This window comes from Gigantopelta aegis, chromosome 10, assembly GCF_016097555.1.
Source record: "Gigantopelta aegis isolate Gae_Host chromosome 10, Gae_host_genome, whole genome shotgun sequence".
Classification (NCBI taxonomy): domain Eukaryota; kingdom Metazoa; phylum Mollusca; class Gastropoda; order Neomphalida; family Peltospiridae; genus Gigantopelta; species Gigantopelta aegis.
In genome coordinates, this window is record NC_054708.1 from 14,940,352 (window position 1) to 14,963,946 (window position 23,595).

Below are 23,595 nucleotides of genomic sequence, written 5' to 3' on the forward strand. Positions count from 1 at the left end.
GACGCGGAAGTCGGCTACAAGTGCAAAGGGTTGTAAATATATTTTAGTCGATAAAGATGTTAAAATTTGCCTCAAACCTGTTTTTTGAGGATATGTAAGAACTAGAATAATACATTCGTGTCCGTTAGATACCATTTATCTCACAACTCGTTGTTTAAAAAGGTATCAAACTCGCTTTCGCTTGTTAGATACATTTTAAAACAACTCGTTGTCATGTATTATTCTCTATATATCCAGAGTGGAATCAATAAATAAATGCTTAACGACACCCCAGCACAAAAATACACATCGTCTATAGGGTGCCAGAAAACGTAAAAATATGGAAATATGATTTACATTAAGAATAACGTTTATATAATTAACTTTAATGTAAAACCAAAGTACAGTACAATACAAATATCAAGGTATAATATTATATTAAAACTTTGTATAGAAATCAGTGTTTTAAAAACGAATGCGTCAAATATGTATGGCCGACGCGTGCACGGTACAATACTAATTTATCCTTACTGCACCGCCTACAGGAGGACTGCCACTCTCACATGACTGGCTTAGTGGCAGACCTACTATACAGGCGGTGAAAGGAGTTCACTCAGGTATGATATTCACAAAAATTACCATGAACTCACTACCCATCTGCATTAACAAATTTGAAATGACACTCCAAAAACTTAGACATAGTATTATGAACCTATACATAAAATTTACATGTTAATAAATAAATTTTAAAAAAAAACAATCTTTGGCCCATGTGGGGGTCGAACCCACTACATTCGCGTTATTAGCACGACGCTCTAACCAAGTGAGCTAACAGGCCTCACAATAATTGCAGATGTTCAAATAAGACTGTTACTGTTATGTGAATATGTAATCTGGAACGTGAATGCTGATAATTAATGCCCAAGTCTTGGTTATTAATAGAATGGGGTTTTCTTGGCCGTTGCAGTAGAGATCCAGAAAATCAAATAAAACAATCAGATTGAAATCAGCTGTAGTGGTCTACCAGTGAAGCTGATTTCAGATTGAAATTAAAAACACTAAAACACTTCAACGTCTCCATTATATAATTAAAAGATAATGATAAAGGTGCGGACAAAGGCTTCTTCTTACACATTTATAATATTTAAAAAAGTGATTGTTGGCCCATGTGGGGGTCGAACCCACGACATTCGCGTTATTAGCACGACGCTCTAACCAACTGAGCTAACAGGCCTCACGATAGGTGTAAACGTTCAAATAAGACTGTTACTCTTAGTGTTATGTGAATATAGAATGTGGAACGTGTATGTTGATAATTAATGCTCAAATCTTGGTTATTAATAGAATGGGTTTTCTTGGCCGTTGCAGTAGAGATCCAGAAATAAAACTATCTGATTGAAATCAGCTGTAGTGGTCTACCAGTGAAGCTGATTTCAGATTGAAATTAAAACACTAAACACTTTCACGTCTCCATTATATAATTAAAAGATAATGATAAAGGTGAGGACAAAGGCTTCTTCTTACACACCCGCTGGTGAGAAGACCGTGTGATATTTTTAATAACACATACAGTAGTTGTTTACACACGTACGTGTGTTAACAATTTCAAGACATACGACTGGCTGCTCCAAGGTGATGACCAGGTCACCAATGCTATACATCCAATAAAAAAAAAACCCAGCACGGTGGAAATCGATTACACTGTAACGTAATGTGTCTGTGACGCGGAAGTCGGCTACAAGTGCAAAGGGTTGTAAATATATTTTAGTCGATAAAGATGTTAAAATTTGCCTCAAACCTGTTTTTTGAGGATATGTAAGAACTAGAATAATACATTCGTGTCCGTTAGATACCATTTATCTCACAACTCGTTGTTTAAAAAGGTATCAAACTCGCTTTCGCTTGTTAGATACATTTTAAAACAACTCGTTGTCATGTATTATTCTCTATATATCCAGAGTGGAATCAATAAATAAATGCTTAACGACACCCCAGCACAAAAATACACATCGTCTATAGGGTGCCAGAAAACGTAAAAATATGGAAATATGATTTACATTAAGAATAACGTTTATATAATTAACTTTAATGTAAAACCAAAGTACAGTACAATACAAATATCAAGGTATAATATTATATTAAAACTTTGTATAGAAATCAGTGTTTTAAAAACGAATGCGTCAAATATGTATGGCCGACGCGTGCACGGTACAATACTAATTTATCCTTACTGCACCGCCTACAGGAGGACTGCCACTCTCACATGACTGGCTTAGTGGCAGACCTACTATACAGGCGGTGAAAGGAGTTCACTCAGGTATGATATTCACAAAAATTACCATGAACTCACTACCCATCTGCATTAACAAATTTGAAATGACACTCCAAAAACTTAGACATAGTATTATGAACCTATACATAAAATTTACATGTTAATAAATAAATTTTAAAAAAAAACAATCTTTGGCCCATGTGGGGGTCGAACCCACGACATTCGCGTTATTAGCACGACGCTCTAACCAACTGAGCTAACAGGCCTCACATTAATTGCAGATGTTCAAATAAGACTGTTACTGTTATGTGAATATGTAATGTGGAACGTGAATGCTGATAATTAATGCCCAAGTCTTGGTTATTAATAGAATGGGGTTTTCTTGGCCGTTGCAGTAGAGATTCAGAAAATCAAATAAAACAATCAGATTGAAATCAGCTGTAGTGGTCTACCAGTGAAGCTGATTTCAGATTGAAATTAAAAACACTAAAACACTTCAACGTCTCCATTATATAATTAAAAGATAATGATAAAGGTGCGGACAAAGGCTTCTTCTTACACATTTATAATATTTAAAAAAGTGATTGTTGGCCCATGTGGGGGTCGAACCCACGACATTCGCGTTATTAGCACGACGCTCTAACCAACTGAGTTAACAGGCCTCACGATAGGTGTAAACGTTCAAATAAGACTGTTACTCTTAGTGTTATGCGAATATAGAATGTGGAACGTGTATGTTGATAATTAATGCTCAAATCTTGGTTATTAATAGAATGGGTTTTCCTTGGCCGTTGCAGTAGAGATCCAGAAATAAAACTATCTGATTGAAATCAGCTGTAGTGGTCTACCAGTGAAGCTGATTTCAGATTGAAATTAAAACACTAAACACTTTCACGTCTCCATTATATAATTAAAAAAGATAATGATAAAGGTGCGGATAAAAGCTTTATAACCGTCAGAGTGGAATCAATGAATGAATGCTTAGCGACACCCCAGCACAAAAATACACATCGGCTATTGGGTGTCATAAAACGTAAGAATAACATTAATTGTATATAATTCACTTTTAATGTAAAACCAGTGTAAAGAGCTGTGCGGAAAAGTACAATGCAATGCAAATATTGAGGTAAGTATATTTTAAAACTTTATATAGAAATCAAAGTGGGTTTTTTTTTAATTAAATTAATTCTGGGTGGAATTTAAAAGATTGAAAAAAATATTTTTATTGCCAAACATTCCACCAAAATGTGGCGCACAGTCGGTGTACACCGATGTGACGGAACATGCTCTTAATTTTGTTTTCGCCTGTGGCGATATTAATTGTTTTAGAGGGCCGTGTGCAGTTCCAATATGCACTTAAGCCCAGATGGGCACTTTGTTACGTAATACCTCCGCGCGACCGTGGTCGAGCTGTGCCTAATACACACCCAGCCCAGGTGCGGAGGCCATGTGGCCAGTAGTTACGTAATACCTCCGCTAGTTCGGTACGTTCGGGGTATTGCTGGCGAACTAGGCGTCAGCAAGTCTGGCGATCTAAGAAAAATATGCCGGCTTGGTCGCTGTGGAAATATCACTTGATAGGGGGAGGGCCGCGATGTACCCACAGGCGATATTCGGATATTTATGATAAATAGCTAGGGTTTTAGAGATATGAGCGAGAACCATAGGAAGGCTCCCAGGGATCGTTGTCCGTCCGGACTGGTAAATATTTTATTTCTGCTCTGTGTATAACCTTGATGTGATTGATGTGACTTTAAATATTTTAATACTGTATTATACCAATATTATTTAGACGGTGCTGCCGGTAATCTGACGCAGTAAACTGTAGGCTCACTGTCTAATATATATAAAGCTTAACCAGTCATCCTAGAGGACCTAGGTAAACTGTAGGTTATTGTCTTTATTGTGATAGGTACCAGTATTAATTCTGTGTTACAAGGTTACTGAATGAGTAGTTAAGGGTTAATTAAAAATTAACCAGTTAGGAATAGAGTTGTAATTCCTTTATTAATTAAGTTCCCCTGGAAGCGTTTCCCAATTATCACACGTGTGGGTGTTGTGTCACGGTGAAGTGATTAGCATATTGTGTAAACTAGACACCTAGAGATTAACTAATTAAGTGATCAGTTCTGGGTTGTTATTATTTGTTGTTGTTAATTAACTACTGCGGCAGTACATTTGTCAGCGTATGGTTAATACAGATTCCAAAGTGTATTGTGTTTTTGTTGTGTTTTCTAGTGAACTAAACGTGCTATATTACATATACTTTATATAAGATCTTATCTCTGATCATACCTAGACGAGCCACGCGGGTATACTTGTCCGTTACAGAGAGATCTAATAGATATACAGTTAGGAGAGATATTTGGATAATCGTGTTTTATTCAGTTACGGGTATTATAGGATTCCCGTGACAGCCGACAATGTTCACACTGAGGAAGAGGGTGTGGGTTTTTAAAAAATAAACGAATGCGTTAAATATGTATGGCCGACGTGGACACGGTAGAATACTACGTTATCCGTACTGCACCGCCTACAGGAGGACTGCCACTCTCACATGACTGACTTAGTGGCAGACCTACTGTACACGCGGTGAAAGGAGTTCAATTCAATTAAATTTATTGTATAAAACACTCAGGTATGATATATACAAAAATTACAAAAAACCACACCATGAACACACTACCCGTCTGCATTAACAAATGTGAAATGACACTACCAACACTAAGACATAGTATTATAACCTATGCATACAATTTACACGTTTATAAAAAAAAAATTTAAAGTAATAGTTGGCCCATGTGGGGGTCGAACACACGACATTCGCGTTATTAGCACGACCTCTTTTTTTTTTTTTTTTTTTGAAAGTGTTTATTTACAATATAGACATATTTACATAACAATGCATTTTACAAATAAATAAAAACAACCTTCATACGTATCAATATTATATGCATGATTAAAAGAAAACATCTTACAAACAAAAAACCCCACCAACAAACAAAACCCCCCAACAAACAGAACCCCCCCCCCCAAAAAAAAAAACCCAACCCCCCCCCCCCCCCCCCATAAAATGCAATTGTATAATAGCTCTTTAAAAACATAAAGATCACCAAGTAATAACAATATCATTAGTCCCCGAAATTATAACATACTTATTTGTTGAAATATATTTCTTAATAAATAGATGTTCTTTATTTGATAAACACATGTGTATATAAAGAGTGTTTAACATGTTTTGAAATATTCTATCAAATAAAGTTGTACAATCTAATAAAACATCTTTCGTGCTATAAATATTTCTGCGTTTATAAATTGTCATTCTTACAGCAGAAAACAATAAATGAAGAAATTTATTGTATGAACCACTCTCATTAAAACCAAATAATATCCAAGATCTCAATTTATCACCACTGAAACCTTTGTCTTTAAAGAAAACAGATATTATATTAGTTATATTTTGTAAGAACGAAATTAACCCAGGACAGTCCAAAAACCAATGCTCAATATTTTCAGTTAAAAAGCCACATAACAAACACAAATGTGAATTAATTTTTCCTATTTTAAATAATTTATCCGCAGGCCATAAAATATTATGAGCCAAACGAAAATCAAGATCAATACTAATATTGATTTTATGATTAGAATTAATATTTGACCACAGTATGTCTTCTTCATTATTATATCCTAAATTATCCCAATATGTTAATGATACTGGCGGCTTAAAACATTTATCAATTAACATGGTATAACATAATTTGGAAGTAAACGTCATAGGTGAAACTATATTACTTCCATTACTAATTGATAAAAATTGTTCATAAGATACATTCGCTAAATCAAAATACTCAACCTCTATTATATTTTTCCATTCTTGCGGTAACGCTAATAAAATACTATTATACATATCAACAATAATATTTTCTCTAATTTTAGGTAAAATATCATGAATCATCTCAATAATTGCATTACAAGGTAAAAATCATGTGGAATAACAATAAGCTATATCAAAAACTGTACATATACCGGATTTAATAAATATACCATTTTTGAGTAATTTACCATTGGAATGTATGAAATCATTATTAAACAAAGGTTGCATAAGTATATGTTCTACGATAGCTGGTTGTATTCTATTATTGTCACTTATGCTATTAAAAGCTAATAACAATTCAGCATAAACAGGAGGCATTGTATCTAAGTTTCGTTTGGTATGTTTTATGAAAAACACACTGTGCCTCAGGTGCATACTATTATACTGTAAAAGAAAATAATTAAGAAAATCTTTCCATATAGACTTACACTGTGGATCTAAAAACTTTTTAAGCCATTTTAATCTGAAAGCTTGACATTTTAAGTCAATGCAAGGGAAATTAAGTCCTCCTTGATTAATTCGTCCAATTATAGTAGCGTATTTTATCTGTGATGGTTTCTTATCCCATAAAAAATCTAAAATTAAATTGTTCAACCTTTTTTTCGCCCAATTTGGAATTACTTGTAAATTTAAAACATACCATACTCTTGAAACTAAAAGTGTATTAATAACTACAGATTTACCGTGTAACGTTAAATTACGCATTTTCCACTAATTCAATATATTTTGTATTTTATCTAATTTCTCTTGCCAGTTATAAATATCACACATGTCTCTGTTCGGTCCCAGAAACACGCCTAGCACGCGCACTGCGTCATGCTTAACCTGAACGGGAATATCAGCAAAAAACTCCAGATCAGGTTGACCTACATTCACTAACAATAGCTCTGACTTTTTAATGTTAACCTTTGCTCCAGAGCACGCACAGTATCGGGAAATTGATTTGAAAGTATTTATAACCCACTGCTGATTCTGCAACGTCAAGTTTACATCATCAGCGTGTTGATAAATCAACGAGGTAATATCAGTATTTTTAATTGTAGTTCCCTGAATATTAGAATGTTTCAACAAAATATTTAAAGGTTCACTAACAGTGACATAAAATCGAAGATAAGGGACACCCCTGCCTTACGGAACGTTCTATTTTAAAGAAGGGGGACAGATGTTCATTACATTTAATAGTACTTGAAATATCATTATACAATATTTTAATCCAATTAATAAATTTATGGCCAAGACCAAATTTTTGCAAAGTACTAAACAAGAATTCATGAGTCACTCGATGAAAAGCTTTTTCTGAATCAATATTTTAATAAATATAAAGGTATATTTTCGAGTTCACTGTAATATATATACTACTCAAAAGAATTTAAGGGTCAGACGATATTTTCGAGATTATTTTCTGAATGTCAATTATATTAGCTAGACCATAATGTCACGCATGGTATTGTTCCATTTTGATGAAAGTGGGTCTAAGCAACCCATAAATGAATTAAAATCCACTGTCATTGACACTGTCGACTAGTTCTAATGGCGAAAACATGCTTACATTTGCACGTAAATTAGGGCGAAAGCGAAAGGTCTGCTAAGTGCCCATAACTTGCTTTTTCACAAAGCGCTTCATTTGCACGCTTTGCACGTGTATTCCATGTTCCCAATGCTGAATTTCCATATAATTGGAGCTTGCGTTCGTGTACGGTGCACACTCCAAATTCGATAATGGTACGACTTCAACTGACTATCGAAGATCGAGGAAGGGCTATTGCTTGGCTTCAGGATGGCAATACGCAAAGAAATGTTGCTCTGAGACTTGGTGTCAGTCAGAGTGTCGTTGGCCGACTGTGGCAACGGTACCAAGCAACGAATTCTGTTCGAAATCGTCCACGTTCGGGAAGACCCCGAAGCACTACAAATAGAGAGGACCGCTACATCACCAATATGGCTCTATGTCAACCACAACCACTGCACGCCGATTACGTGACAATCTGCGGACTGCGACTGGACCTCGAGTGTCTGATCAAACCATACGCAATCGTCTGAGAGCCAATAATCTACGCTGCCGTCGCCAGGCTGTTCGACCACCACTCCTACCACGTCACAGAACGGCCAGAAGTCACTGGTGCACGCTTCATCTGCGGTGGCAACGTGTTCAGTGGGGTCGAATGATGTTCACTGATGAGTCCAGGTTTAGTCTCCAGTTCAACGACGGTCGGGTTCGTGTCTACAGACGTCCTGGGGAGCGCTTCGCTGACGTTAACGTTAGACAACGTCACCGGTTCGGTGGTGGCAGCGTCATGGTGTGGGGCGGCATCTCTATCCACCACAGGACCCCCCTCTATGTGATGGATGGCAATCTGAATGGAATCCGCTATCTGAATGAGATTATCCGGCCGTTGGTTCTCCCAGGCCTTCAGCAGATTGGCGGCGGGGCAGTTCTGCAGGATGACAATGCCAGACCCCACCGCGCCAGGGTGGTAACGGACTTTCTCAGACAACAAGGTATCGCCAGGATGGATTGGCCAGCATATTCGCCTGACTTGGCACCAATAGAGCACGCCTGGGACGAATTAGGTAGGAGAGTTCGGGATAACCATGCCCCTCCGGCCAACCTTCATGATCTGGGTCAACTTCTTATGGCAGAGTGGCAGGCCATTCCCCAAGAGTTCTTCAGACGTCTGATCAACAGCATGAGGCAACGATGTGTCGAGTGTATTCGCGCCATGGGTGGATTCACACACTATTAAACGAATGTTCTAATGTGTAAAATCCATGTTTGACAACCTTCAACTTTGACAGCATGTCATGTGACTTTCTTGTATAGAGTGACGTTTATTTGTGGGTTTTTGTAAATATGGAACAATAAATAAAAAATTTGGTGTAGTTTACATCATCAATCTAATACACTCTGAAAGTTATTTGGTTATAAATTTTTGACCCTTAAATTCTTTTGAGTAGTAATGTCTCTAATAGCTGCAACATTTTCTGATATATCTCTACCAGGTACAGAACATGTTTGTTCAGGGGAGATAATTCTGTCAAGAGATAATTTAATTCTTAATGCTAAAACCCATGCTATAATCTTGTAATCGACATTAAGTAAACTGTTTGGTCTCCAGTTTTTTAAATGTCTTTTATCACCTTTATTCTTGAAAAATAATGAGATAACACCCCGCTTCATGGTTCTTGACAATTCACCCTTATCTTCAATATTTTTAACAACTTTAACAAATAATGGACCAATGTCCTTCCAAAAATGAAGATAAAATTCAACAGTTAATCCATCTAAACCAGGAGATTTATTTCTAGACATTCCTTTTAAGGCATTATATAATTCTTTAAGAGTTAAATTATCATCACAATTATTTTTATCTTCTTCTGAAATATTATTATTAATTAAACCTAATATGTTATCTTTCTCATTTTGATAAATTTCTTCTTTCTTATACAAATTTGAATAAAATCTAACTTCTTCTTCTAAAATAGGTAAAGTTCCATTAACCATGGTTCCATCATTTAAAATTAATTCTTTAATAGTATTTTTATTTTGTTTATGTTTTTCCAAATTTAAAAAATAACTTGTATTTTTATCAGAATCTAATGCCCAGCTGGACTTTGATCTTAGAATAGCACCATGACATTTATTTTCTTCATAAATTTTTCTTTTTTCTTTTAATTCATAAATTAAAGTATAATCATAATCATTATTTTTAGAGGCCAAATTATATTCTTTTTCAAATTTATTATGTAAATCCCAATAAATTTTGTTTTCCATTTGATGTTTCTTGATGGAAAAATCCCTAGCACTTTTTTTAATTTTATATTTTAAAGTGTATCACCATATCAAAATATTATTATTAATAAGAGGATAACTATTAGCCTGAACTAAAATCTCTGTAATTTTGCTATTCAATTCTAGATCTTTGAGTAATGTATTATTAAAAATCCATACCCCAGTTCCTCTTTCTACCTCTGACATATCATTTCTAATACATACAAAACTATGATCACTAAAAGTAGTATGTTTAATATAACAAGTAACAACATTATGAATCATTAATTTACTACATAAAATATAATCTATTCTACTTTGTTTTAAATTGCCTTCAACAACTTGACTTCTGGTATAAGATCTTTTATCTGGATGCTTATATCTCCATATGTCAACTAAATTACAATTTTGACTAAATTCTCTGAATCTTTGTGAACTTTGTTTATTAAAATGCATATTTAGGCCTATCTAAATTATTATTCATTATTTCATTATAATCTCCTGAAATAATATTGAAATCATCAGAACGTATGTGTTGTTGAAAGCAATCAAAAAAAAGTATTCTTTCTGTAACACAATTAGGTGCATATATACTAAACACATTCACCTGTTTGTCATGTAAATTCATGCAAACTTTAATACACCTTCCTGTCAGTTCATCAATTAAAACAGCCCATGATGTAACATTCAATTTATAAGACTTAGAAACCAAAATAGCTACTCCCCTAGAATGACAATCATCTGCATTATTATAATAGATATCCCCATCCCACATATATTTATTGTGTTCAATAAAATTATCATCCCAGTGTGTTTCTTGTAAACAAACAACACCCATATTTAAAGTCTGCAAATAAGAAAAAACATTTAGTAATTTGTTTTTATCTCTTAAACCATTGACATTAAGTGACAGTAGAAAAAGAGATATGATAACAACTATTGAGGAGTAGCTTTTCTGGTTGAAGTCTGTGAACTTGACTGTTCAAAAAAGAAATGATTCTTTATTCACTAATCTCAACTTTTTTAATTTTTCATGTTTCTTTTTTGCACTTTCTATATTTGGTTTCACTTTGATTTGATTTCTTCTTCTTCCAACTTTTGTACCACTTTTGACACTTGTTTGTGAATCAACCATATCATCATTATCATCTAGATCATCATCATTATCATCAACAATTTTAATTTTTTCCATATTACTTACATTTTCTTCACTCTGAGAAAAGCAAGTATCAACAACCTGTATATGTTTTTTGCCTGTGATATAAAAAATTTCTGTTATTTCATGGCTACAGATATTAACCTCAACTTTTTCAGTTTGTTTATCAACCTCAATGTTTACATCCAAATCATTATCAGTGTTTTGTGTTCTTACTTCTTTATGACTTCCATCTAATTCCACATGTTCACTAAGAATTTTCATGTCATCAGGAACATCTTCATCATTATGATCTGGTTCACTCCTACATACACAATCAGGCATCCACTTTCTGCAGTCCACACATATATCTTCAATACAGTCAAACCTCATGTGACCCTTCGTGTTGCATCTCTTACAGACAACATCAGGACATTCCCTGATCAAGTGATCTGGACTGTGACAGATGACACAGCTTGACCTGACCATCATGGATTACTCTCACATATGAGGAACCAACTGCTGACTCAAATTTTAGAGAATATGCCAGAGATTTTACTTCACCTGTGAACTTGACTCTAAAATATCTTGTTCCATCAGTTACAGTAGGTTTGTCCTTTAAAAAAGTCCTGTGTATTGGAGATTGTATTTCACTTCCAAAACTCTCAATCTTCTCCACAATTTCCTTGTCAGTAATATATGATGCCATATGTAACAACGACACCACTGTTGTTTCACTAACAATAGGCTTCACCTCATAGCTATGCTTTTCCACACAAAATCTATCACCAATAATCTGTAAACAATCCTCATCCGACATGGTTATTTCATAAGAGTTATTTTCCCTTGGAATCACTGCATAACAGTTATGTTCACCACATACTTTTCAATTTCATCCACAATACTGCCAATATCAATCTTAACATTGTCTTTACCACTAATTGTAATAGTAGCCTCTTTTGTGTATTTTCGCAAATGCCTTAGCAAATTCTCATCATATCGTTTTTTCTTTTTCTCACCTTTATTCACTTGAGTCCAAAGTCTAGCATCATGATCCTCAGTAATGGCGTCCTTCTCCGCCATTATTGTCAGTATGTGACTTTGAGGCGTCTGCCTCCAAGTCACAAAAACAATTCCAACACACAGAATAACTGGTATAACACAACCAGACAATGAAATATAATTTTACGTGGAAAATATCCGCCAACACAAATACACAAACCACAAAAATCACCAAAAAAGATGAGAGCTTTAAAACACGTCTTCTCCTTATCAAAACAAGGGAGACCCCTCTCGACGCTCTAACCAACTGAGCTAATAGGCCTCACGATAATTGTATATGTTCAAATAAGACAGTTACTGTTAGTGTTATGTGAATATGGAATATGGAACGTGTCTGCTGATAATTAATGTTCGAGTCATGGTTATTAATAGAATGGGTTTTCCTTGGCCGTTACAGTGGAGATCCAGAAATAAAACAATTGAAATCAGCTGTAGTGATCTAACAGTGAAGCTGATCTCAGATGGAAATTAAAACACTAAAACACTTTCACGTCTCTATTAGGCCTATATAATTTTAAAAATTTAATAAAGGTGATGACAAAATCTGCATACCTGTCAGAGTGAAACAGATATAAATTAACAATAAGCCAATTCACACAAAACTGATTTCGCCATGTATAATACACACTTAAGTTAATCGCATGCCTATATCGATAGATACATAAAAGCTAATTCACATCAAAAATGTTATCGCCCTGCAAAGCTTCAGGTATGATATTCATCAAAATTACTACCAGTCTGTATTAACAAATGTGAAATCACTCTCCTAACACTAAGACATAGTGTAATGAACCTATACATAACATTTTCACATTTATAAATATTTCAAAAAATAAATGCTGGCCCATGTGGGGGTCGAACCCACGACATTCGCGTTATTAGCACGACGCTCTAACCAAATGAGCTAACGGCCTGACGATAAACGCAAATGTTCAAATGAGACTGTCACTGTGAATGTTGTACGTATTTGCTGATATTTTATGTTCAGTCATTGGTATTAGTCCCCTACCGGTCCAACCGGAGGGGATTATTGGAAGGAAATATTTTATTTCCGTCTCCTGTCTTGGACGGAAGAGCTTGGTTACAGAGGATAGAGGTAAGGTGGGGTGGAGTAGGTGGCGGGGGTGGATGGTGGGGTGGACATTTTCATTCAGGTGCCGAGTTTCGGAGGCTTCATGTGAACCACCACTTACTAGACCAGTAGTTGTCTTTCAAAGCCCAGGTAATTATATATAACAACATGGATATGCTATGTGAGGTTGGTAAGCAGACACTGAGTATGAAGGTTTGTGTTAGAAATGTTTTCTGTGGAGGTGGATGGATCAGGGATTGGGTGAGTGGCATCAACTTTTGTTTTGTTCAAACTTCAACTGTGCTTAGTCGTCATCGTACAAACGTGTGTTTTCTCTTTTTTTTCCTTCACAATAATTAGCCCTTGTACTCTGATGGTAAGAGAGCAAGACGGACAATTGGACAGTTAAACATTTAGATAGATATAATTTAACTGTCCAAATATCCGTCTTGTTCTCTTACCGTCAGAGGGCGAGGCGTAGCCCAGTAGTAGAGCGCTCGCCTGATGCGCGGCCGGTCTACAATCGATCCCCGTCGGTGGACTCATTGGACTATTTCTCGTTCCAGCCAGTGCACCAGGACTGGTATATCATAGGCCGGGGTATGTGCTATCCTGTCTGTGAGATGGTGCATATAAAAGATCACTTGCTGCTAATCGAAAAAGTAGCCCATGAAATGGCGACAGCGAATTTCCTCTCGCAATTTGTGTGGTCCTTAACCATATGTCTGACGCCATATAACCGTAAATAAAATGTGTTGAGTGTGTCGTTAAATAAAACATTTTCTTCCTTCATGGCGATTTACACGTTTTCACGGAGTTGTGGCCCTTGAATTTAGGAGATAAAACATTGTTGGGCCCCGTAGAGGACATGTATTGTTTTAACAGTAGTCTCAGAATGCTTGTTAAATGTGTGTGCTCGTTCAAGTATTTGGGCGTTGTTGGGGATTGTTTTGTTTTGTTTTGTTTTGTTTTGTTTGTTTGTTTTGTTTTTGTTTTGTTTTTTGTTGTTTCTTCGAAATTATTGTGAGGGCAAATCCAGTTTGGATTACTTACATAAGAACGACCAGAAACACATTAAGGATTATTTGTAAATGTGATAGCGAGTTTAACTGCACGTGATGTACTATTTGTGTAATCTTTTGCATCATTTTGTCTTTCTTTCTTTCTTTCCTTCACATTCTTTTGTATATAATAAATTTCCTTCCACTGGTTATCCTTGAATGTGTACATGTAGTTTATATTTACAGCTATGTAATATAGGTCACCAAGTATATTGTATGCATATAGAAGATGGCCTCGTAAGTTGTCAAACTTGTGCCCAATTAGTTTTGTTCTTTGTACAGCAAAATATGTTTGCAATCAAACGCATTGAGCATACAGACACTGATATTCTAAACAAAAAACAATATATTTAGTATTTAATTTTAGTCATTAAAATGTTTTATTTGACGGAAACATCGGACAATGGCATCAAAAACAGGGTATTCTCTTTAACAGTAATTGTTTTGGGTTTTTTGGTGGGTTTTTTTTACCAATAACCATTTTAAAAGTAATCCATGAATTAAAGTGAAAATGTTAACGTCAATACACAACATAAAAATTACCTGATTCTGTTCCAAATGTCAATGCTCTGTCATGCATACGTGTACAAGTGGGATTTATTGAAGGCATAAGATGAATATCTGCCTAAGAGTAACGTTTCATTAATACATATAGATTGTAGATATAAAGCTAACTGACATGAAAAACCGAAACACCCTGAAACACATCAGGTATAATGTTCACAAAGTTTACAAAAACACCATAAGCTCACGAAAACACCATAAGCTCACATAAAATATGAAATGATTCTCCTAACATTAAGAATAGTATAATGAACCTATGATTAAAAATCTACACATTTATAACTATTTAAAAAAAAAAAAAATGTTGGCCCGTGTGGGGGTCGAACCCACGACATTCGCGTTATTAGCACGACACTCTAACCAACTGAGCTAACAGGCCTCACAATAAATGCACATGTCCAAATGAGACTGTTACAGTGAATGTGGTACGTGTATGCTGACATTTAATGTTCAAGCTTTGGTTATTAGTCCCATACCGGTCCAACCGGAAGGCATTATTGGGTTCATCTCTGTCTTTCTGTTTGTCTGTCTGACATTTTTTTTCTTTCAAAATGCCCTGAAATATTGAGTGGAAATTTTGTGTATAGCTTTATCATATTCTGTTACAAATCAAGTTTGACTGTCATGGCAATTTACCCAGTTTTCATAGTTATAGATCAAGTTTAACTTTTATGGCGATTTACCCATTTTAAACAGAGTTGTGGCCCTTGAATTTAGGAGATATACAAATTTCTTGGGTCCCGTACAGGACATGTATCGCTTTAGCAGTAGTATCAGAATGCTTGTTTAATGGGTTTCTGCTTATTCAAGTGTTTGGTGGGTGTTTTTGGTGGTGTGACGGGATGGGAGGGGTTGGTGGGTGGGGGCTCGAAATTATTTGTGAAGCCAAATCAAGTTTGGGTTACTTACATTAGGACGACTAGAAACACATTGAACATAAGACACTGACATTCTAAACAAAAAACTATATTTAGTATTTAATTTTAGTCGTTAAAATACTTTATTTGATGGAAACATCGGACAATGGTATCAAAAACAGGCTATTCTCTTTAACAGTGTTTTTTTTTTTTACCATGGACCATCTTAACAGTAATCCATGAATTAAAGTGAAAATGTTAACGTCAATACACAATATAAAAATTACCTGATTCTGTTCCAAATGTCAGTGCTCTGTCATGCATACTTCTAAAAGTGGGACTTGTTGAAGGCATAAGATGAACAGCTGCCTAAGAGGAATGTTTCAGTAATGTGTGTAGGCTGTAGATATAAAGCTAATTCACATGAAAAACTCTGTAAATCTTCAGGTATGATGTTCACAAAGTTTACAAAAACAGTATGAACTCGCTACCATTTCGCTCGAACACGCCAGACACAGTGTAATGAGCCTATGCATAAAAATTTCTCATTTTAAATATTTTTTAAATATTTAAATATTTATAAATATTTAAAAAGAATTGCTGGCCCATGTGGGGGTCGAACCCACGACATTCGCGTTATTAGCACGACGCTCTAACCAACTGAGCTAACAGGCCTCACGATAAATGCAAATGTCCAAATGAGACTTATGTATGGGTTATGTTAATGTGGAACGTGTCGCTGATATTATTAGATAAAAAAAATTGTGTCATGCTTATTAATAGAATTGGTTTTCCTTAGCCGTTACAGATATAAAACAGTCCGATTGAAATCAAAAGCTGTATAACCGACAGAGTGAAAAACTTGTAATATATATATATATATATATATATATAAATGAAATAAGCCAATTCACACAAACCGATTTTGCCCTGTATAATGCACACTTACGAGTAGGCCTTCATGCAAACCTTCACCGAAGGCTTGAGACCTGTATGACATTGATAACATTAAACAAAACATAGCATGAACTCGTCAATGGGTTTATTGTCATTGTTTAGATGTTGCCGACTAACAAAGACGTCTTATTGTCTAAAAGTACACAATAATTTGTTGTTGTTGTTTTTTCTGCATAAAATATCAGTGATTGTATGTTAAACGTGTTTCTGGTCATCCATGTGTCTGGTTTTTCTGCGTGTTTGTGGGGGTTTTGTGGGGTTTTTTTTTTTTTTTTTTTTTTTTGGGGGGGGGGGGGGGGGTCGAAGTTATTGGGAGACAAAATCCAGTTTGATATTCTAAACAAGAAACTTTATTCAATATGTAATTTTAGTCATTAAAATATTTGTTTTAGACTGAAACATCTGACATTGGCAGCAAACACAGAATATTCTCTTTAACAATTATTGTTTCAAAGTAATCCAAGAATACACATTTTTTCTTTTACGTAAATACACAACATAAAAAACCTGATTCTGTGTCAAATGTCAATGTTCTGCCATGCATCCTTTTTCCACTTCTGAACTTCTAAAAGTAGGACTTGTTGGCGGCATAAGATGAATACCTGCCCAAGAGAAATGTTTCAATAATATATGTAGATATCAAGAACTGAATTGCCCTGTAAAGCTTCATTGGTAAATTGCCATGAAAGTCAAACAAAAAGTGTTCATGAACTAACTACCATTCTGCATTAACAAATATGAAATGACAATCATAACATTATTAGACATAGTATAATGAACCTATTCATAAAATCTACACATTTATAAATATTTTTAAAAAATTAACTGCTGGCTCATGTTGGGGTCGAACCCACGACATTCGCGTGACGCTCTAACCAACTGAGCTAACAGGCCTCACGACAAGTGCAAATGTTCAAATATGACAGTTACTCTTAGTGTTATGTGAATATGGAATGTGGAACGTGTATGTTGATAATTAATGCTCAAATCTTGGTTATTAATAGAATGGGTTTTCCTTGGCCGTTGCAGTAGAGATCCAGAAATAAAACAATCTGATTGAAATCAGCTCTAGTGGTCTACCAGTGAAGCTGATTTCAAATTGAAATTAAAACACTAAACACTTTCACGTCTCCATTATATAATTATAAAACGTCTACCCCAATTGTCTCCAGATCAAGTTAAAACCTCCTATTGTTAATGAAAAACTGGAGAAACGATGGCATTCTATCTTAACAACACTTCAAAAGAACTGAATAATGCCCTCATCAAAGCATATAGATCTAACCTCACACTTGTAAGTCATAAATATGATAGTAACCTGGAGAAACTCCAGCTTAACTTGAATGAAGGAGATTTTCGGAGCCAGGATCCACCATCTCCAGACATTGTAATAGATTACGCTCAAAAATACGTACTAGACATTACCATAAACTGTTTCACCTTCAACAATATGCAGTTCATGATATTGTAGGTGACTCCGTTAAAATTCAAAAGCGTAACAGACGTTTTCGTAGATCTAAACTGAAGGAAAACTTCTACAAGTATAAACAAAAATCCATGAAGTTATTGGGAAAAGAGACTTCTGTTGTGAATCTGAGCTCTAGAGAACTCACCCAGACTGAATGCAATCTCCTAAATAAAGGTTTGTCGTTTTGCCCCCTCCCACCCAAATATAATGCAGTCAGAGAGCTTGAAGATCTACGAGCTTTTCAAAGACGGCTTCGATTAAAAGAATTCTTCCTTGATCAGCCCAATTCACCTCATCTCCCTCCATCCTTATACATGAAAAAAGTCATGGACACCCCCTACAGGCAGAGATGAAGCTCTCGATTTGTACTGTCGTCATTCATACCAACAAATCAAGAGCCACGAGGAACACTTAGTGAAGGATACTTTAACAAAGGTAGAAAGTAAAGCTTTATGTTCCCTTAAAACAGACCCTAATATTGTTATCGGCAAAGCAGACAAGGGAGGTAATACTGTGCTGTGGAATGTAAAGAACTACATTGAGGCATGTCTTAACCATCTAGAGGACAAAACAGTATATACAGAAGTACAAGGAGACAACTCCAAAGAAATCCATTCAGAACTGTCTAAACTGGTAGCATCATTATCTATCCCGGAGGAGGAAGCTAACGCTATGACCTACTGGCCTATAAAAAAACCCAGCGTACTTCTATGTTTTAGCTAAAATTCACAAGGTTAAGAACACTGGTAATATTCCTCCAGGACGCCCTATTTGCAGCCAAGTGACAGCCCCTACTAAGAGAGCCTCACTGTGGCTGGACTGGAAACTAAAAGGTGTAGTAGACAAATGTTGCACAGAGTTAGTGAAGGACACTACTCATTTCTTGCAAAAAAAATGACATATTAAATAAAACTAAGATTTCAGATAGTAACGGCTACCTTCTTGCACTAGATGTTGTAAGTCTCTATCCAAATATTGACATAAATGAAGGACTTGTTGCTCTAGAAACAGCCATTGTAGAAACAGAACTGCTACAAGGAGACGACACTGCAGCTGTCATTAAGATAGCTGATTTTGTACTTCACAAAAATGAATTTCTTTTCAAGGATGTCCTTATAGATAGATTCTTTAAGCAGATATCGGGACAGCCATGGGTACGCCCTTTGCGGTTACCTATACTAACATATATATGTCCTACTGGATGCACAAGTACTGGGAAAACACTCCCAACAGACCTGACATTAAATACAGGTTCATTGACGACATCTGGGCTTGGTCCACAGCCTCAGAACCAGATATTCCAGAGTTTGTTAATAAACTTAATGAACAACACCCCAAAATAAAATTCACATTTGATTTGAGTAAAAAAAATCAGTGACATTTCTAGATGTGAAAGTGATTGTTGATAGCAAAGTCCTGCACACTGAGCTACATTGTAAAGAAACTGCTTCTCACAAATACCTCCCCTCTACTAGCTGTCACCCACGATATGTGTTTAACTCTACTGCTTACAGTGGTGCTATCAGAATTCGACGTATATGCAGTAAACCTGAATGGGAAAGACAACACCTTCTAGAGTTCACTGAATACTTGTTAAATTGTGGATATAAAAAGAAAACAGTTGTGGCTATGTTCAAAAAAGCACAGAACGGCCCTAGTGCTGAATTATTAAAGTACACAGACAAATCCCAGTCGAACAAAAACATTGTACTTTGGGTAACTACCTATGATCCCAGGCAACCAAACCTCCGTCAATTTTCCAAAGACACAAAAATTCTTCATACTAGTGAAAGGATGGCTAAAACTTTAGTGGCCACACCCATCACCATTGCTGAACGTACAAATGCCACCTTAGCTAACATTTTAAAATGTAACCAACTGCGTCGCACAAACAAATATACACCAGGCTTGGGATTGCAGCCCTTGTGGGCGTTCTAAGTGTAAAACTTGTGCTGCTATGCTCACCACAGACTCGATCACCAGTAAAACTAATAAAAAAAATTAAAAATAAAAACACCCGCAACTGTGCTTTATCGTATGTCATATATTGCCTTACTTGCAAACGTTGCCAAATACAATATGTTGGACAGACTATTCAAACATTTAGTAAACGACTTTCTGGTCACAGACATAACATCAAATATAATTTAAAAAAAATAAAGCTCCCCATGTGGCCCCTCACTTCAATTTACAACACCATGATTACAGTTGTGTTCTTTTACAGCAAGTTAACAGAGACCAAGCTAAGTTAGACCTTGCAGAATCCATTTGGATACATAAACTGAATACTGTTCACCCCAATGGCCTCAATGAGTATAGTACTGGCTTTAACAACTAAGACTTTTTATACTCCTTTGTTCTTTAAATTTATTGTTATGCTATTGGTCAGCTCCTTGTGTTTTTAACTTCCAAGCTGACATTCTCTATTTTATACCTTACTGGTTATATTCCCAGCACTTTGTTTGTTTATTCTCCTGAGGATGTTGTTTTTAGACTAACGAAACGTCGAATATTTTAAATATTTTTATGTAATTTAAAATTTTAAGGTGGTTTCAGTGGAAACATATTTTTATATGTACTTTTTTAATTTATATAATTTAAAAATATAACGATAAAGGTGCGGACAAAAGCTTTATAACCGTCAGAGTGGAATCAATGAATAAATGCTTAACGACACCCCAGCACATACACATCCATAAATACACATCGGCTATTGGGTGTCAAAAAACGTAAGAATATGGAAATATTATTTACAGTAAGAATAATATTAATTGTATATAATTCACTTTTAATGTAAAACCACAGTGTAAAGAGCTGTGCGGAAAAGTACAATCCAATGCAAATATTGAGGTAAGTATATTTTACAACTTTATATAGAAATCAAAGTGGGTTTTTTAAAATTAAATTAATTCTTTTAGATTGAAAAAAAATATTTTTATTGCTAAATATATCGTTTCTCGTCACCTTCAGATAATTGCATTCCATCAAAATGTGGCGCACAGTCGGTGTACACCGACAATATTCACACTGAGGAAGAGGGTCCGTTTTTTAAAAGGGACATTCCTGAGTTTTCTGCATTGTAAGATGTTTCTGACTAATAAAATATTGCCACGATTAAACTTACAAATTAAATATATTTTCTTTAGAATATCAGTGTCTGTATATTCAATGTGTTTCTGGTCGTCTTAATATTTGTAAGAAGCCCAAACTGGATTTTGTCTTCAAATAATTTCGTACGTACGAACAAATAATATTTTAGGAAGTAAAATGAAATATAACCTAGTACAAATATTACAACGATTAGAAACACGTTTAATATACAGCCACTAATATTTAATGCAGAAAAATACATTTGATATGTAATTACAATTGTTAAAATGTCTCTGTTAGTCGATAACATCTTAAAAATTGCATCAAACTCAGGAATGTCCCTTTAAATAAACGAATGCGTTAAATATGTATGGCCGACGTGGACACGGTAGAATATTACGTTATCCTTACTGCACCGCCTACAGGAGGATTGCCACTCTCACATGACGGACTTAGTGGCAGATCTACTGTACAGGCGGTGAAAGGAGTTCAGTTCAATTCAATTTATTGTATAAAACACTCAGGTATGATATACACAAAAATTAAAAACAAAAACACCATGAACACACTACCCGTCTGCATTAACAAATGTGAAATGACACTACCAAAACTAAGACATAGTATTATAACCTATGCATACAATTTACACGTTTATAAATATTTTTTTTTTAAAGTAATAGTTGGCCCATGTGGGTGTCGAACCCACGACATTCGCGTTATTAGCACGACGCTCTAACTCACGATAGTTGTAAATGTTCAAATAAGACAGTTACTGTTAGCGTTATGTGAATATGGAATATGGAACGTGTCTGCTGATAATTAATGTTCGAGTCATGGTTATTAATAGAATGGGTTTTCCTTGGCCGTTACAGTGGAGATCCAGAAATAAAACAATTGAAATCAGCTCTAGTGGTCTACCAGTGAAGCTGATCTCAGATGGAAATTAAAACACTAAAACACTTTCACGTCTCTATTAGACCTATATAATTAAAAAATTGTAATAAAGGTGATGACAAAATCTGCATACCTGTCAGAGTGAAACAAATATAAATTAACAATAAGCCAATTCACACAAAACTGATTTCGCCATGTATAATACACACTTAAGTTAATCGCATGCCTATATCGATAGATACATAAAAGCTAATTCACATCAAAAATGTTATCGCCCTGCAAAGCTTCAGGTATGATATTCATAAAAAATTACTACCAGTCTGTATTAACAAATGTGAAATCACTCTCCTAACACTAAGACATAGTGTAATGAACCTATACATAACATTTTCACATTTATAAATATTTCAAAAAATAAATGCTGGCCCATGTGGGGGTCGAACCCACGACATTCGCGTTATTAGCACGACGCTCTAACCAAATGAGCTAACAGGCCTGACGATAAACGCAAATGTCCTAATGAGACTGTCACTGTGAATGTTGTACGTATTTGCTGATATTTTATGTTCAGTCATTGGTATTAGTCCCCTACCGGTCCAACCGGAGGGGATTATTGGAAGGAAATATTTTATTTTCGTCTCCTGTCTTGGACGGAAGAGCTTGCTTCGCAAGCACTTGCGCCCACGACAGGCGTGCGCTACAAAAGCTTGCTCTGAATGTGCATGTTAAATATATGACCTTGACCGTGACCTATTTCAGCCCTTCAGTCTATCTGTCACACTTTTTTTTCACAACGCCTTAAAATATCAAGCTGAAATTTTGTGTATAGCTTTATCATGTACTGTTACAGGTCAAGTTTGACTTTCACGGTGATTTATCCATAATTGACAGAATTATGGCCCTTGAACTTAGGAGAGGCGAAAATGTGTTTTCTGAAAAATAATAATTTGGTAATGCCTCGAAATACTAAACTGAAATTTTGTGTATATCATTATCATGTTCTGTTATAAATCAAGTTTGACTGTCATGACAATTTACCAATTTTTCATAGTTATGCCCTTTGAAATTAGCAAATATATTTTAAAAAATTGTTTTCCGTAAAAACATGTTTGGTAATGTCTCAAGATACTGGGATGAAATTTGGTATATATTGCTTTATCATGTTATAGATCGAGTTTAACTTTAATGGCAATTTAGGGGTGGTAAAGCGCTCGCTCGATGCGCGCTCGATGTGGGATCGATCCCCATCGGTGAGTGGATTATAGAGGATATAAGATGGGGTGGAGTGGGTGGCGGGGGTGGATGGTGTTGTGGACATTTTCATTCAGGTGCCGAGTTTCGGAGGCTTCATGTGAACCACCACTTACTAGACCAGTAGTTGTCTTTCAAAGCCCAGGTAATTATATATAACAACATGGATATGCTATGTGAGGTTGGTAAGCAGAATGAGTATGAAGGGTTTTTTGGGTTGTTTTTTTTTTTTTTGGGGGGGGGGGGGGGTTGTTTGTTTTTTTATTGTCCCCAGAATATAAAAAGGCAGT

General features: G+C 35.4%; 8 non-coding genes across 8 annotated transcripts; all 8 read right to left on the minus strand.

Annotated features, from left to right (window-relative positions):
- Positions 1-743: 743 nt before the first annotated feature.
- Positions 744-817, minus strand: Trnai-aau. Its single transcript has one exon. It is a non-coding gene; the product is annotated as a tRNA-Ile (tRNA).
- A 322-nt stretch (positions 818-1,139) lies between these two features.
- On the minus strand, positions 1,140-1,213 carry Trnai-aau. The gene has a single exon. It is a non-coding gene; the product is annotated as a tRNA-Ile (tRNA).
- Positions 1,214-2,443: 1,230 nt separating this feature from the next.
- Positions 2,444-2,517, minus strand: Trnai-aau. Its single transcript has one exon. It is a non-coding gene; the product is annotated as a tRNA-Ile (tRNA).
- Positions 2,518-2,839: 322 nt separating this feature from the next.
- Trnai-aau lies at positions 2,840-2,913 on the minus strand. The gene has a single exon. It is a non-coding gene; the product is annotated as a tRNA-Ile (tRNA).
- A 10,018-nt stretch (positions 2,914-12,931) lies between these two features.
- On the minus strand, positions 12,932-13,004 carry Trnai-aau. Its single transcript has one exon. It is a non-coding gene; the product is annotated as a tRNA-Ile (tRNA).
- Positions 13,005-15,093: 2,089 nt separating this feature from the next.
- Trnai-aau lies at positions 15,094-15,167 on the minus strand. Its single transcript has one exon. It is a non-coding gene; the product is annotated as a tRNA-Ile (tRNA).
- A 1,079-nt stretch (positions 15,168-16,246) lies between these two features.
- On the minus strand, positions 16,247-16,320 carry Trnai-aau. Its single transcript has one exon. It is a non-coding gene; the product is annotated as a tRNA-Ile (tRNA).
- Positions 16,321-22,476: 6,156 nt separating this feature from the next.
- On the minus strand, positions 22,477-22,550 carry Trnai-aau. Its single transcript has one exon. It is a non-coding gene; the product is annotated as a tRNA-Ile (tRNA).
- Between the last annotated feature and the right edge of the window lie 1,045 nt (positions 22,551-23,595).